This window comes from Castor canadensis, chromosome 8 (assembly GCF_047511655.1).
Source record: "Castor canadensis chromosome 8, mCasCan1.hap1v2, whole genome shotgun sequence".
NCBI classification, from domain to species: Eukaryota; Metazoa; Chordata; class Mammalia; order Rodentia; family Castoridae; genus Castor; species Castor canadensis.
The window spans coordinates 28,949,323-28,965,850 of NC_133393.1; the positions used below are offsets into that span (position 1 = coordinate 28,949,323).

The 16,528-nt window shown below is 37.6% G+C and overlaps 1 long non-coding RNA gene across 7 annotated transcripts in view; it reads right to left on the reverse strand.

Moving 5' to 3' along the window:
• Positions 1-110: 110 nt before the first annotated feature.
• LOC141425672 (uncharacterized) overlaps positions 111-16,528 on the reverse strand; it is a 49,383-nt gene continuing 32,965 nt past the window's right edge. For 6 of the 7 annotated variants that reach the window (XR_012450708.1, XR_012450710.1, XR_012450711.1 and 3 more), the window contains 2 exons: positions 7,481-7,708; positions 111-851 (listed from right to left, as the gene is read on the reverse strand). This is a non-coding gene — a long non-coding RNA (uncharacterized lncRNA). Of the gene's footprint in view, positions 852-7,480; positions 7,709-9,560; positions 9,657-16,528 lie in introns of all 7 variants that reach the window. The other variant, XR_012450709.1, reaches the window with a different exon arrangement.

Here is a 16,528-nt window from a genome sequence, read left to right on the forward strand (position 1 = left end):
CTTTTACAGCTTATACCAATATCGCGTAACCCTAGTTGCACACAGGAATCCTTAGGAGCCCGTTAGCTTGGGCTTGGGCTGCTATAACAAATTACCATAGACTACAAAGATGGTTCAAACAACAGAAATTTATTTGTCACAAGTCTGGAGGCTGGGAAGTCTTAAGATAAGTCACTGGTAGATCTGGTGTCCAGTGAGGGTCCACTTCCTGGTTGCAGGTAGATCTTTTCTCATATGGTAGAAAGCAGAGAGAAAGCAGACTCTTTCATATCTTTTCATAAGGACATTAATCACATTCATGAAGACTCTACCCTCAAACTAACACATCTCTACCCCCTCCCCAACTCCTAATACCATTGAATTGGAGATTACATTTCCAACATGTAATTTGAAGAGGGCATATCAATCCATAAGAACTAAGGACCCTACAAAGTTCAGTTGCCACGGCCCCACCCCAGAGAATGTAATTTAACTGGTTTAGGATGTGGGACCCATCCTAGACATGCTGTTGTTTGTTCTGTGTTTTATCTTCTAAAGTCTACTCTGGAAAGAGCAATTGACTTAGATTTCAGTGCTCACTCCTTTAGCTAGTAGCTGTGGCTGCTCCTAGAAGCCTCACAGATTAGCTGTTCAGTACACACAATGTAATTTTGAGTGTTGTCCTGTTTTTAAATTGGTTCTCAGAAATTCTGGGAGGTAGAATCAATTTGCTTCTTCACCACAGTGCAAAAATAGTGCGAAGTATTGGTCATTTGACTTATGTTTGGCCACCTTGTATCAGAAGAAGATGACAGTATAGCAACACTCCTAGAGAGGTACAATTCCAATCTTTGTGACCACCTGTTGTAGCCCTGTGCAGGAAAAAATATAGGTTAGCAAAAAAGTGATGGGCCCCTTATAGTTTCTCCAGATATAGTATAGTTTTTTTTGGGGGGGGTGGGGTTTAGCTCTTTTAAGAGTAACTGGTAATTTTTCAGCCTGAACTTGAGAAAATGCCCAAGTTCTATTTTTTTTCATGGTACTGGGGTTTGAACTCAGAGCCTCAGGTACTCTACCACTTGAGCCATGTCCCCAGGCCATCAGCCTGGCCTTGAACATAAAGAACTCTAGGGGATTGCACAGAAATTGATAATCATTTATGTAAAAGAAAATTTTAGACTCCCCACAAACAAGTGAAAAAACTCAATGCAGTTTTTTTGCTTATATAAATAATGACCTGCTTTGGAATTTTGTGATCTCCTTAAATGAAGATGCCAGGCAGTGAAGAACAGATAGAATTTAGGAAAGCCATTTAAGTCTTGGGACCATTTTCTGTTGTAATTTGAAGCAACTATAAAAGAATGTTATGTTTTTTTGTGTGTGTGGTACTGAGGCTTGAGCTCGGGGCCTTCACCTTGAGCCATGCCAACAGCCCTATTTTTGTGAAGGGTTTTTCAAGATAGGGTCTCAAATATTTGCCTGGGCTGGCTTCGTACTGTGATCCTCCTGATCTCTGCCTTCTGAGTAGCTAGGATTACAGGTGTGAGCCACCGGCATCCAGTTAGGAATGCTATTTTGATATTTATTCCCCAAGGCTTTCCTTGTGAAGGAATTACAATTATCCCATTGCATATAGAAATGGAAATTTAAGAATGGATATGAAGTTATAGCTTTGCTTAGCATTGGGACTGCCTACACAGTACAAAGGAATGAAGTGTCTATATCCAAGTAAAGGATCATTCTGTATCAAAGGAGATCCCAAAATGCAGAACACCAGAGTCTCTGCAATGAGATTTGTGCCACTCTGATTCCTATATAAAGAAATAGACTTTATGTGGAAAGTTGTCATTAACCCTGAAAGATTCTAGTTTGTCCCACTATTTTGTCTCTTCATAGATACTGACAGATCAAATTCAGAGAATCAAGAATATATGATCACCACCTGACTTAATTACACTTAAAGGAAAAGTAATTCTTCTGCTCACTTATCCTTCATTTTTTCCTACTTTGAAAGTGTGGTAACCACTTCCAAAGACATCCAGATAATTCATGCTTTGACAAGGGATAAGCAGTGAGGTCCACGATCCTGGTTTCTGTATCTGCTTTTTGAGTATTTCACAAGTATCTCTATTATCTATATGGATTATATCCCAATTTTCCAAGGCAATTGGATTTGTGATTGTTATTAGTTATTTTTATCATTGCTGTGATGAAATACCTGGCAAAACAACTTAATAGGAGGAAAGATTTATTCTGCTCATGGTTTCAATCCATCATGGCAGGGAGGACATAGAGTTCACGTCATGGCAGATAGGAAGCAGGGGAGCTGCAATAGGAAGGGGCTAGGGTGAGGGTTGGATAGCCCCAAGGGCTCACTTCCAACAGGCCCCACCTTCTACAGTTCTACCATTTCCTAATAACCTATTCACATTTTGAATCCATCAATGGATTAAATCATTCATTAGGTCAGAACCCTCATATTCTGTAATCATCTCTGGAAATAGCCTCAATAACACACCCCAATGTGTGTTTCACTAATCTAGGCATTTGCCAATCCAGTCAAGTTGACAACCAAGATTAGCCAGTATATTAATCTTACTGAGGCATGCCTTACATATATACACTGATGAGCTAAAGTTTTGTCCTTTATCACCTGAGGAAATGACTAAATTGTACTTCATTTAGTCTTTTTAACTTAATTCTGTAATTTCTATGCAATATATGCCATGAACACAGTATAACACATTAGTTTCTTAATAAAATACTGAGAGAAAAGAAAAATTTACAGAGAGAATTGGAAGAAGTTACAACTTTTCCTCTGAAGTTATAATTAATCCAGAAAAAAATCAGAAGGATTCAGTTTCCCTAAGAAGACTAACATCCTTTAGCAAAACTTCCCCCAAATAAAAACATCTCAGAAATTATAGCCGACTGTTTATGAGGCAAGGAATTCTCTATTATTAACAAAAAATTTTTTTTCTAACACCTTTATGTGTAATTTCTTTAGGTGTTTCAGTGTCCTGAATCCCTGCAGGATTTTTTGGCAACAGAAAGAATTTAGCATTTTCTTCAGAATGAGAGAGGCTGTTGAGCAGGGGAGTAACATGCTCAACATGTTTGATTTTGTTTTAGCAATGTTTGATTATGTGTTAAAGAGGTCAGCTGCTGCAGTATAGGCAAGAAGTAATAGGAGTTCAGGAGTACAAGCAGGAGTGCAGTTGGACTGCTCTTCCAGTAGTCCAGGTAAGAACTAGTGGTGGCTTAGACAAAGGTATTAGTAATAAATGATAGGAAGTAGTTGGATTGAACCATTTTTGGAACATATAGAGGACAAGGTTTGCTGATGGTTTAGACAGAGAGAGAGAGAGAGAGAGAAAGCCAGTAAGCCTTTAAGCACTTTAGCCTGAACAACTTGAAAAAGATCTTCCATGGTAGATATAGAGACTACCATGGAAGAAGTAGATTTACAGAAGGGATGAGAATCAGAGTTCAGTTTTAGAATTTTTAATTTATTAAATGGAAAAGAATAATGTAAGTGTACAAAGTGAGTATATCTATAAAACTATCATCCAGGTGAAGAAATGGAACATTACCAGTTTTCTGTAATTTTTCCTTCAAATCAAAGCCTCTTTCTTCTTCCCCAAAGGTAACCACTATCTTGAGTTCTAATACCATAGATTAATTTGGCCTTTTAAAAAAATATTTCATCATTCAATATGCTTTTGTGCCTAGCATTTTTCACTTAAATTTTGTTTATGAAGTTTGTCCATGCCCAATTTATATTCTGGCCACTCACAAGAAAGTTTCTGTTGCCTCATATTTTTGCTAGCATTTTCATTGTGCTTTTAACTTTAGCTAACTGGGCAAAGTCTTTTAGATGCCTATTAGACCTCTAATTAGAGATATCAAGCAGGCTGTTGGAGATGGATGCCTACAGTATGAGGGAGAAGTCCATGCTAGAGATTTTTGGAGGTTTACACTGTATATTCAAAGACAGGGGACTGAAAGCACTGGTGTAGAAGGAGGACATAGAAAACTGGGCCCTTAGAAACTCCAACTTTTAGAAATCAGAACAATGAGGACCCATGTGTGAGACAAGCAGCATATATGAGGTAGGAAGACCATCAGCAGAGTGTATTATCTTGGAAGGATTTAAAAAGTGTTTCAGGATGAGAGGATGATCAAGTATGTCAAGCACTTCTGAAAGGTTAAGTAAGATGAGGGATGAAAATTGGCTTTTGATTAGGCAGTGAAAAGGCCAATGATGATCTTAAAACCAGTTTTGTTAGAGTGGTAGAACTAAGCTTGATTGGTGGTGGTTAACAAAATAGGAAATAAACAACTGGAGAAAGCAAATTTGAACACTTGAGCTTTGCTATGAAGGGAAAAGAAAATGGGGCAGTTACTGGTAAGGATCATGCAGCTGACAATTTTTAAATATGAGATTACAGAGTATGTTTGAATGCTATTGGGACTGAACTAGGAAAGAGGAAAAACTGATGACCCAAAAAGGAGAAAAGATAAATAGTGTGAAGTCTTTGAGGAAGCAAGATGATATGAGCTTTTGCACAAGTAGAAGGCTTGGCCTTAAAACAGAAGCATGAGTGGTATGGTCATTAAAAAAAGAGGAAACATAGCATTTGTCTATGGCTACAGGCAGGAGGCCAGGTGTGGAAGTTCTGTTTCTGTTTTTTCATAGAAATCAAGTCATAAACTAAGAATGAGAATTGGATTAAAGGAGAAGAGATAAGTCAACCCCTACAATGTGATAGAGCAAATTGACACAGAAAATACAGGATTGGAGAGTGGCAGGTGACCAACCATGAGTTTATTATCATCATCAAATCATCATCTCTGAGGTTTTTTTTTTTTAATTTTTTTTTTTTATCTATGGTCAGCCGAATGGGGATAGGGGTAGAATAAGCTGAAAATATTATAACCAGAACTTTTTCTGAACAGTGTGACCTAAGAGAGGGGTGAGGGGAATGGTGCTTGTGAGAGAGGTGTGTGTAATGATGATTTGTAAAATTTAAGCTGGGAGGAAATGACAGGGCTGAACAGAGTGGGTGTGGAGGGAAGTGAGAAGGGAAGCAAATCCACAGCTTTAATATTTTAAGTTCTGTTGGAACTGAAAAAAAATTAAAATTGCAGTTCTAAAGGAAAGGAGGAAGTTGAAAAGATCAGAGAAGTTAGAAGTGGAATGTTGAGATTAAGTTTTTTTGAGGAATGTATTTATTACAATGACACAGCTTGTTTAGGGTCTGACTATAGGTGTGGACATATGAGGTGGAAAGGAAAACCAGTCACTGGAAAACAGGAAGCGAAAAACTTAAGTGCCTGGGATATTGGATAGATTTACTAAATGCATATTAAAATCACCAAATACAATAGTCTCAAGAGTCATAGGAAGAATGAGGCAGGTATATAACGACAAGTGAGGGAGTAAGTCAGGATAAGCAGATGACTCACAAGAAGGGGTAGTGAGTGGTCTAGTTTGATGACAGTATCTCAGTAGAGCTCAGAGGTTCTAGGACAAGAAAGAATCTGGCTTGAAAGTGGCAGTGAGGAGCAGGAGGAGTACCTACCTTATTCTCTAGGCCCAAGTAAGCCAAGGGTAGAAAATACACCAGCCACTGCTTATATTAGAGATGTAAAGAACGAAGCCCCAGATGGTCAAGAAACTATTCTAGAAGAGGTGCCAAAAGTATTTGGAGAATTGTTCCTGAGCCTGCAATATACTCCCCTGTGACAAATGCAAATGAGGAGGCGTCTTTGATAATTTGGGAACATTTTGAATCAGAATTAGTTATCACAGAGCCTGGTCTCTCAGATCTTACAGTAAACAAAAAGGAAGAAGAAAGCATAAGACAGAACAAACCCCCAGACAGTATGTCATATGGTGGGTACTCAATTAGTATTTACAGTTGAGTGACTAAATGAAAGATAAGTAGGGCAAATATATTATGGTAGGCAGGGGGTCAGTATTCATTATACTGGTCCTATTCTTTTGGGGAAAAGTAATTATATTAGTCCATAGTGTTACTATAATGAAATGCCTGAGGCTCAGTAACTTAATACAGAAAAGAGGATCCTTTAACCCAGTGCATTGCAAATGTGCATGTGTTCTTAGCAAGCCACCAGTATTCAGTAATGGAGGCTCTACTGTGATGACCTAATCCTAATGAATCTATTAGATCAGGTGATCTAATCCTAGTCACCTACCAAAGGCCTTACCTCTGAAACCACTGTTGGATTAAGAGTCCACCCTTTTAATGCCTCAAATAAGAATTAAATTTCCACACATGAGCTCTTGAAGGACAAATTCATATATATTCAAACTATAGCAGTGATCATAGCCCAAGTGCCTTGGTAAATTACAGAATCCAGGCTGGAGAGAGGAGGAAATGAAACTACGAAGGGCTGAGAAAATAGAGGGGTACATAGCCTATGAAGGAATAGTGGAGGCAGAGTTCAGGGTGCTTAGATACTTGGAGGCACACATGACAGTATTGGTATGACCTGTATCAGTTTATGTTAGCTTGATGCAGAATATTTTGAACCACACAACTAATTCTCCTTGCACTGATTTTACATTTTCTACACTGATATTTTCTTCTACACCTTTATTTTCTGACAACAAATTGGTTTTCCCTATGTATGTAGCTATAGAGAGTGCAATGTACTCACTAAGATTTTAGTTCTCATGACAGTTGCAACTCTCATTGTTAATAAATTAGCTCTCTGTTTTGTAGATCATTCTCAGATGAGTTTGGTTAACATCAGAATCAGTCTCTTCATCTGTTTTACTTTGTGATCACATCTAATTTCCAAAACCTTGGCATTAGGCCCAGATGATGGCTTAAGTGAAAACAATCATTTACTAAATATCAGAATTTTAGTCCACTCATGCATTATCTCATCCATTTTTTATAACAATTCTAGGAGGTTTTTGTTGCTGTACCTATTTTTATAGATGATGAAATTGAAATGTAAATGGTAAAGTAATGCTGTCCTCTGAGTGGTCAGTCAGTTGGGTTTCTTTTAGTGATAAGGATATATAACCAGGCAGCTCTTTAAATCTCCACTATAGTTTTGGAACTTCTCTTTCATATGCCTGACATTCTTTCTCAGCACTTCCCATTCAAAAAGTTCCCCTGTCCTAACTCCCTCAAAGGTCTTTTTTTTTTTTTTTTGCAGTACTGGGGTTTGAACTCAGGGCCTCATATGCACTAGGCAGGCACTATACCACTTGATAGAAGTCTTTTTATAAAGAAAATAATAATCTTTGATGAAGCTTCTTGTCAAAAGCTTTTGCAAATCTAAATAAATCATATTATCATCAAGGTAGATTTCTTTGTCGAATCAGTATACCAAAGTACTCAACAATTTAAAAGCAAATGATCAGTGCCTCTTTAATGAGCATCATATTGTAGTGATTAAATATAATGGGGTGTAACATTACCGTTTAGATCCAGGATCAAATCTCAGCATCACTACTTACCATCAGTGGAGCTTCTCCGAGGAATTAAAACATCAGAGAACTGCAGGATGATACAATGAATATTGCCAGACTCCCTGGAACGGTTGGGTGCTTGAGCAACTTTTTGTTATCTCTCAACATAGCTTTTTTTCTGTGAAATCAGACCACTCCATCTCAAAACCAATTGGTTAGGAGGCTGAGGCCAGAGGATCATGAGTTCAAGGGCAACCTGGGCAACATACCAAGATCCTGTCTCAAAAAAAAAAAGTCAAAAGCAAGTTAGAAAAAAAAAAAATCAATGAGCGAATAATTTGCTTTAAAAATCAATTCACCCACTTTACCAATTCACCAAAGCTTTGTTTCTTTAATTATAAAGTAGGGTAAAGTAAGAAACAAAATATGCAACAAGAGTGAAAGCATTATTGCATTCATGGGTTTTCATATTTTTGAAAATTTCTGTAAAATTTCAACTGGACTATTCGCATTTTTTTAAAACATAAAGATATGTTCAACTTAGGAAAAGTTAAAGATTAACCTCCTTTTTCTTTTTCTCCTGCTCCCTGTTCATCCCTCCTCTTTTTCCTCCTCCTTCCTCCCTGCTCTTCCTTCTCCTCCTCCTTTCCTTTTCTTTTTGAGACAGAGTCTCACTATGTTGCCCAGGCTGGTCTTGAACTCAAGTGATCCTCTCATTTCAGCCTCCCAAGTAGATGAGACTAAAGGCATGCACCACATGCCTGGCTTGGCAGTTTCATCTTCTAATTTATTAAACAAAAAAGATTTATAGTAGCTAACAATTTCACTATAAAATTAGTACTCCAAACCTTATATACATTGACCAAAATTTGCTAATGGACAATCGAGGGTGTTGCTTCTCAAACTTTAAAGTGCTTATGAATCATTGGGGATCCTGTTACTGGTTCAGGAAGTCTGGGGAGAGATCCAGGATTTGGCATTTCTAACAAGTTCACAGGTGATGTTACTGATCCAGGCTAAAATACTAAATACTAGAATGACTTTTTAAAATATGAAATAGCAAAGTTTTGGCTGTTGTGAAAAATACAAAATTAAAGCTAATGTGCCATTTAAGACATTTCATACATAATAATAAATGCTAAAATTTTTAGACATTGGAAAAATGAAAACATTTGAGAATGTAATGGCCAAAGAAATCCCATCATATATAGCCTGTTAAAGTTTGTAATTTTAGTTGCTAGAAATACAAGATTTGAGAAATTTAGTAAATAAAAGTGACTAAAGTTAGAAAAACAAAATAAGGTTTATTTAAAAGCATCTAAAATAGGGTGGGCAGAGTGGCTCAAGTGGAAGTGGTAGAGTACCTGCTTAGTAAGTGTGAGGTCCTGGGTTCAAAACCCAGTCCCACCAAAGAAAAAGAAAGAAAGGAAAGAAGGAAGAAAGGAAGGAAGGTTGGAATGACACTTAGACTGGAAAAGAAAAATTAAAATGTTCTATTTAGAGATAACATGGTCTTATATGTAGAAAACTAAAGATTCCATCAAAAACAAAATCAAGAGCTAATGAGTTCAGCAAAGATGTAGAATATAAAATCAACACAGAAAAATCAGTTGCATTGCTGTACCCTAACAATGAACAATTTAAAAGTGAATTTAAGAAAATAATTTTATTTGCAATAGCACTAAAAACCATACAATACTTGTGAATAAATTTAACCAAGAAGATGAAAGACTTGTACATAGAAAACTAGAAAATACTGCTGAAAGAAATTAAGACATAAATAAATGGAAAGACATTCCATGTTTGTGGATTAAAAGATTTAATATTGCTAAGAGGACAATACCATCCAAAGTAATTTACAGATCCTATGTAATCTCTATCAAAATTCCAATGTTTTTTTTTCCATAAATAGAAAAAACTCACCCCAAAATTCATATGACACACTATATACCCAAATAGCCAAGACAATCTTAAAAAAGAAGTTGGAACTCTCCCCTACTTCAAAACTTACTACAAATATAGAATAATTAAGAGTGTGGTACTGACATAAGGGCAGGCATGCAGACTGATGGAAGAAAACAGAGAGCCCAGAAATAAACCTTCACATGTATAGTTAATTGATACTCACCAAAGGTGACAGGAAATTCACTGGGTAAAGAATAGTCTTTTCAACAAATGGTTCTGGAAAAACTAGACATTCACATGCAAAAGACTGGATCCATACCTACACCATACACAAAAATTCACTTACAGCGGGTCAAAGATTTAAACCTAAGTGCTAAAACTATACAACTTTCAAAAGCGAGCATCAGAGAAAATCTTCATGATATTGAATTTGTCAATGATTTCCTGGATATGATACTAAAAGCATAGAAAACAACAGAAAAAAACAGATAAATTGTACTTCATCAAATTGAAAACCTTTCTTTATTAAAGGAAAAGACCACTATCAAAGAGTGAAAAGACAACTCACAGGATAAGGGAAAATATTTGCAAATTACATATCTGATAAAGGATTAATATCCAGAATATACAAAGAACAAAACAGAAAAACACCCATTTCAAAAATTTGCAAATTGAATAAACATTTCTCTAAAGAATACACAAAGTAAGTACATGACAAAATGTTCAGTATCTCTAGTCATTAGTGACATGCAAATCAAAACCACAAAGAAGTGCCATTTCATACTAATTAGTATGGCTATTACCAAGAAAACAAAGCAAACAAAACCAAGAAAATAAGTGCTGGCTAGTCTATGTGGAGAAATTGGAATCTTCATACTTTTCAAGTGGGAACAGTGCAACTACCATGGAAAGTAGTTAGGAATTCCTCAAAAAGTTAAACAGAATTATTATATGATCTGGCAGCCCTACTTCAAATATATACCCCAAAGAACCAAAAGCAAGATCTTGAAGAGCTATTTGCACACCCATATTCATTAGCAGCATTGTTTACAATAGCCAAAAGATGGAAGCAACTCAAGTGTCTACTATTGGTTGACTGGATAAACAAAATGTGGTATATATATATATATAAAAGGGAACAATATTCACACTTCAGAAGAAAGGAGATTCTGATATGTGTTATAACATGAATTTTGAAAACATTATGCTGAGTGAAATAAGCCAGACACAAAGGGCAAATGCTGTATGAGTCCACTTCTATGAGGTACCTAGAGTAGGTAAATTTGTACAGACAGAAAATAGATTAGAGGTTACCATGGACTGGAAAGAGAAGGAATGAAGAATTATTGTTTAATGGATAAAGTTTCTATTTGGCATGATGAGAAAGTTCTGGAAATAGGTAGTGGTGATTGTGGCACAACATTGTGAATGTACTTGATGCTGCTGAATTGTACATTTGAAAATGGCTAAAATGAAAAAATTATGTATATATTAATTTTTAAATTTATGTATATTTACATAAAATTATAAGTAAAATTAAATAAGGTAATCTGATGGAAAATGACTGGTTGTATGTGATTTTGGTGAGGGAGTTTAGGAAAGGCCTTTCTGAGGAGATACCTGAACTGATTTCCAGTTACTATGGCTATACAACAGGTTGCTCTAGAACAGTGTCTTAAAATGGTGATTTAGCATGCTCATTGACTTGTGGGTCAGGAATTCAGACAGGACACAAAGGGAATAGTTTAACTCTGTTCCAGTGTCTGTGCAGGACTCAGATGGAAGGCTTGAAGGCTGAGGTTGAAGTCATCTATAAGCTCACTTGCTTACCTTTCTGTCAGTTTGATACCAGCTTTTTTGCTGAGACCTTAGTATTACTACAGGGAGAAATGCCCACAGGTGGCCTGGGCTCTCTCACAGTATAGTAGCTGGGTTCCAAAGGCGAGCATCCTGAGAAAGAGCCAGGTATCAAATGGCGTCTCACATTTTCTGACCTTGTCTTGGATATCATTCGTTGACACTTCTGTCAAATACTTCTCACGGATACAATAACCAAGTCCCACCCAGGGTGGGAGGTAAAGTGGTAAAATAGGGTCTACCTCTTGGTGGAGAGTGGTAGGATTCTAGGAGAACATTTAGGACTAGAAATATTACTTCAACATTTTTGGAATATAGAATCTTCCACAATCCTGAGGATAAAAAGAAGCAATAATAGAAAGATCTGGAAAGATGAGCTTTTTGAGCAGAAGCCACAAAGAAGGCCCTTCTCCCTTCAGCCTTTCCTTCTATCCCAGGAACCGCCTGTCATCCCTATTCCTGATCCTTTGCGACATGTACTACAAAGCAGAATGTCCCCATTGCCGTCTGGGGCTAAGAAGAGATTTTTGTACAAAAAGCTCTTTGAAAATTTTTACTTGATTTTTATTGCATCTCCATCTACAGTTTAGGAAGCTGAGAAAGGATTATATAAATATCAGACAGCATATGGTTATTAAAAATCATCCTTTACTTCAGCTACTGGCCCTCTTACCTTAACATCTGAGACATAGCCACCTTTACCTCCTTTAGATGGGTTCTTTTCTACAAAGTTCTTGACCATTAAGAAATCATCTGTAAGCTGGGCATGGTAGCACATATCTGTAATCTCAGCACTCAGGAGACTGAGGCAGGAGGACCTTGAGTTTGAGGAAAGCCTGGGTGACAAGATGAGACCCTGTCGAAAAGAAAAGAATCTGGGTGCTGGTGGCTCATGCCCGTAATCCTAGCTACTCAGGAGGCAGAGATCAGGAGGATCTCAGTTTGAAGCCAGGCTGGGCTGGCTATCTCGAAAATAACCCATCACAAAAAAGGGCTGGTGAAGTGGCTCAAGGTGAAGGCCCTGAGTTCAAACCCCAGTACAGCAGAGGGAGAGGGAGAGAGAGAGAGAGAGAGAGAGAGAGAGAGAGAGAGAGAGAGAGAGAAGGAGAAACCACATGTAATAACAAGCCTGTGTCCATTTTTGATAGTTGGTTATGACAAATTTCAAGCCACCCTTTTTTCCTCTTGTGCACCACAACTAGACAAGTTGGTAGGAAAGCCTGAGTGCTCCCTTCCTTGCTGTCCTAAGGAAGCAGAGGCTGAGCATTATTCAGATTGCACCATCCTTAGCTGACATGAGAAACCCTCACCCCAGCCCATCCTCTATCATAAAACCCAGAGCTACGAACAACTCTCTGATCGCTCTCAAGACATTTTCAGACCAGTTTGGCTGCTGTCATGCTCTCCCTAGAAAGTCTCAATATGTGGATAATAAACCTTCTTGTATGATTTTGGTGCATGTATGGAGTCATTATTCTTGACATCTGGATCAAATTTTGGATGTCTAGGGGGCATGAGGGGTGTACATCCTTCCTCTCAAGTGACCATCCTACCATACCAGTCTTGAGTCCTTCAATGACCACAGTTTAGGTTTTCAACTGGAAATCTCCATGCACAGGTGTTAGGAATCAAATAGTTTCTTTATAGAAATTCTGGGTGTACTACAAAAGCACACTACAAAATTAAAATCATGCCTGCTTGCTGGATTAGAACAAAATTAAGTCATGCATAATTTTCTTCCTTTTTTCATTCTGTAGTCTGTCACTGCTAGAGTGTGTTGGCAGTTGCTAAAGGTTTAAGAAATATGGCAGAACAAGTTAATGTTGACAAAAATCAATCCATTAACTTTTCCTTCTATAAACTGCAATTACTACATTTTAGTGATGGTATATCTTTCCAGTTAATGGTAGAAAGTCATTCCCACAAAAAATAGTTTGATACAAGAGAAAGTTCAGAGAAATTTTTATTTCTCTGGATTTGTTTCTGTGAAGATGGTGTGCAGAGAGGAAGGTAAAGGAGCCAACATGACCTCACAATGGGATTAGACATGTATTCTAGATCCTGTCGTGGACCCATTATCTGCCTAGGATTTCCAACTGCCTAGGCTTCCAGGTACCTAGGCCATGGATGAAGCTACCCTAAGAAGAATCCCCCCTTATCTTTTTGGGGGGTGGTATTAGGGTTTGAACTCAGAGATTGCCACTTGCTAGGAAGGCACTCTACCACTTGAGCTGTACCTCCACCCCCTTCCTTATCTTGACCCCTGAGAAATGTAGTTTTGAGAAAAACAGTACAGGGACAAGGGACATATAGAATCACAGTTTTGAGGGTTTTATGGCTCCGGTGTTGCCTCAAAAGACCAAGAACCAAAGGTAAGTCTACTGGTGAAGGAAAGTATTTTCAAAGGTCCCTTCTTGTTTGGTCCCCTACTTTCTTCACTCCACCTTAAGAAAGAGTCACGGCAAGGAATTGGTGGCACAATCAAACAATTTAATTAAAGGGAGTATAACCAAAGGCCAGTGTGACATCAGCATCGAACAACTGTAGGAGAATATTACTACCCCTAATCCTGAAAGAGCAAGGACTTAACCCGCAAACCTGAGGAGTCAGAAAACAGGCCTACTCTTATAGTTCCGAAGTCCGGAAGTCGCAAGCCACTCACTGCGCCAAAATCAAAGTGCTGGCAAGCTCGAGGACAGACTATCCCTTGCCCACTCCAGCTGATGACTATCCTGTGCCTGCTTCAGCATCTGGTGATTGTTCTCCTTGGTTCATGGCCACATCATTCCTATCTCTTTCTATTGCCTCTTCTTGTCATCAGCTCTCCTTCTGTCTTCCTCTAATAAGGACACATGTGATTGTATTTAGGGCTCAACCTGATAATCAGGTTAGTCTCCCCATCTCAAGATCCTTAACCATGTCTGCAAAGTCCTTTTTTTGTCATATAAGCTAATATTCATAGGTTTCAGGAATTAGTGTAACCAGACCTGCTGGCGGAATAATACTATGACCTCATTCTTCTTCTACTCTTTGCTTGAAGACGTTTAGAATATGCCATACCGAGATAGACTGTGATGGCATGATGATTATTTTGAGTTAAATATCACTTTGACCTTCCTTAAAAGCAGATGAAATTCCCATGTGAAAGATGTCTCCCCTATATAGGAAGGAAAATATTCTTTTCATAAGTTGAGTCTGAGAAAAATCTGTACAAAAAATCCTTGTTACACTAACCTTATCTTCCTAGTTATTTCTTCACCAAATTAACTACTCTAACCCAAACTCTTTTGTCACCTTTTCACAATTTAATACTCTGTCCAACTTAGTAAGTGTTCAACTCTAACTACTACTTTGGGTTTTCATTTTCTTATGAAGGCACTCATGCACAAAAAAGACTTGTATTAAATAAATTTGGATGTCAATTCTCAGGCCTAGATTAAAAAAAAGTCTAAGAAGGTACAGGTAAAATTGCCTCCTTTACAGAGTCTATAGAGATCAGGATTTTTGTGTGGTTGGAGGAGGCTAAAGAGGCATGAATAGAAGAAAACTAGTGCACAGTGCAAAAAGGTGTGTAAGGAAATGAGGCACAAGGCAAGTGTCATTCAGGCAATCTATCATCAATCAGTCAGTTACTTAACAAACATTTATTAAGCCCTCAGGTTGGAAGTGCCAGGGACCAGAAAGCTACTATTTGATGTAATCTTAGCCCATGTGGAGCCTGCAATATAGTCTGGAAAAAATTTTAAATAGAGACTTACTTGCTTAGACTTAATTAAAGTGACAATGAAATAAATCACTACAGAAAAGAAGAGATTGAAAATTGTAAAGAGTGTGAGAGCAAAATCATACAGGAGGCAGAAAGAAATGGTATTTTTGGCAAAGTTGGGACAGACAGGAGCTAAATGGTGGGTGTCAGTGTGAAGGACAGAAGGTTGTGGGTGGAGAGCAGATGGCAGGCACCTTTTAAAGGCAGAGGAGGAGAGGAACTTTAAGAACAAGAATTAAAAAGGGGAGGATGAAATTCATCAGTAGGAGGGGTAAAGCACAGTCAGAAGATGCCATATTTCCCACAAGCATGGGGGTTCCTACTGTTAGATCTCAGGGTTCTAGATAAAAGGTAGAATACTTGCTGGATAATTCATCTATGTGGACAATGATTCCATAATATTTACTGAGCAACTACTCAATCGGGCACATTGATGCCACTCAAATTGAGGCAAGACATGAGATGGAGTGGAAGACTATAAGCCAGATGCCAAAGTCATGCATGTATGAGCATTTGGGAGATGAATAGGTAGATGGTTGAGAGGGATACAAGGGGAGATGATTTGCTCCTCAGTGTACCTTGTGCCTTAGGGTAAATGTGGTTTTAGAAATCTGTGGTAGAAATACACCAGCATGCTTGAAATTGACAGAGCAACCTGTGTGATACCACCACAGGGTCTTTGAACTCAGAAAAATAAGAAATCTGACTGCAATAGGGAAGCAGTATCTGAAGAGAAAGAGCTCTCAGAGAGAGTATGAAAGTATAGAGGGGTGTTTTGGGAAGAACTGAGATCATTTAGAGTCAGAGGTGCTGTGGAAGACCTACTGAGACAATGAATCCAGAGAAAAACAGAACACTATGAAAGTGATGGTGGAGGTGAAAATTCATTTGGCCATAGCCAACAGTGACTTGAACATGAAGCAAGAAGGAATTAGCTGACTTCTATTCCAAGAGGAATGCTGGTATACTTTTAAACAATTTTATTGCATAAAATTTCAAATAGACACAAAATGCAACAGAATAGCTAACTCCCATATATCTTTCACCCAGATTCAACAATGATCACTATTTTGCCATGTGTGTTCAGCAATCCCTTCCCCTACTCCTCACTTTTATTTATTCTCTGGGAGTATTTTGAAGTAAATTCTAGACAGTTATTAGCCTTGTATGTACCTCTTAATAAGGACAGTTTCCATTCTTTGAAAAAATTACCATAATGCCATTATTACAACTACTAAGATTAACAGTAATTTTACAAAACTGTTTGAACAACAGCAGACAAACATTTGCCAGGGATTCCAAATAACACTGGAGTTTAGGAAGTTTGGCAAAAAGAAAAAATACTGATACAGGCACACAGTTCTTAGATGATACCATTAAATACTATATTGTAAAAGAATATTAAAACGGGGAAAAGTTCAAGATGAGTGTCTGTAGTAAACATTTTAAGTATAAACTATAATTTTTTGTTTAGAAACAATACATATAATTTGTCTCTCTTTGTATATAGCACACATTGATATACAGTTATCAAAAAAAAAAAAAAAAAGGAATGAAAAAACACATAC